The sequence below is a fragment of the Rhagoletis zephyria genome, unplaced genomic scaffold, assembly GCF_001687245.7.
Source record: "Rhagoletis zephyria isolate East Lansing unplaced genomic scaffold, Rhagoletis_zephyria_1.1 Rzeph_scaffold_71580, whole genome shotgun sequence".
In the NCBI taxonomy this organism is placed as follows: Eukaryota; Metazoa; Arthropoda; class Insecta; order Diptera; family Tephritidae; genus Rhagoletis; species Rhagoletis zephyria.
Window position 1 is genome coordinate 1 of NW_016228630.1, and position 600 is coordinate 600.

Sequence of the window (600 nt, forward strand, 5' to 3'; positions counted from 1 at the left end):
ATATGCAAAAATGATCTGAGAACTGTTTGGATCAAATGTTGAAAGAACTTTGAATAAAAGCTTTGTTATGCGCGTGGAAACTGATTTCCGAAATTTACTACTGATCGTCACTGCCACAGTAACAACGGCGAAAACCACAACAAATACGTGAAATCGTATGCAAAACCACAGCAACGCGAATGCTGTGTGTGAAAGTATAATTGGAAGGAAAGAGTAGAAAAGCGTTAAATACAAAAGCAACCAAAAAAAAAACATAACATCAAACAACAACAAACCGCATACCGCAAGCAAACGAGAGTACTCAATACACCAACGAAAGTATTACCAGCGCGTTTCCGTTACTGCCTCTTTCGAATCATTAAAATTGCACTTTCAACATTCCCGAAACAACAAGTCACTCGCTCGGTACGCGCGCCTGTGTCGCGAATCCTTTTTAAAAATATAACTTTAAACTTTACTGACTTTTATAAAATAAAAAATAGTATCTACGTTACGTTAATAAACCGACAAAATGTTTGATGTATTCGGCTCCGTCAAGGGGCTGCTGAAGATCGATCAAGTCTGCATCGACAACAATGTCTTCCGCATGCACTACAAAGC

At 38.5% G+C, this 600-nt stretch overlaps 1 protein-coding gene across 1 annotated transcript in view; it reads left to right on the forward strand.

Annotated features, from left to right (window-relative positions):
• Window positions 1-9: 9 nt before the first annotated feature.
• LOC108357169 (innexin inx2-like) overlaps window positions 10-600 on the forward strand; it is a gene marked incomplete at its 3' end in the record, with an annotated part of 1,277 nt that continues 686 nt past the window's right edge. The window contains exon 1 of the mRNA XM_017608263.1: window positions 10-472. The remainder of the gene's footprint in view (window positions 473-600) is intronic.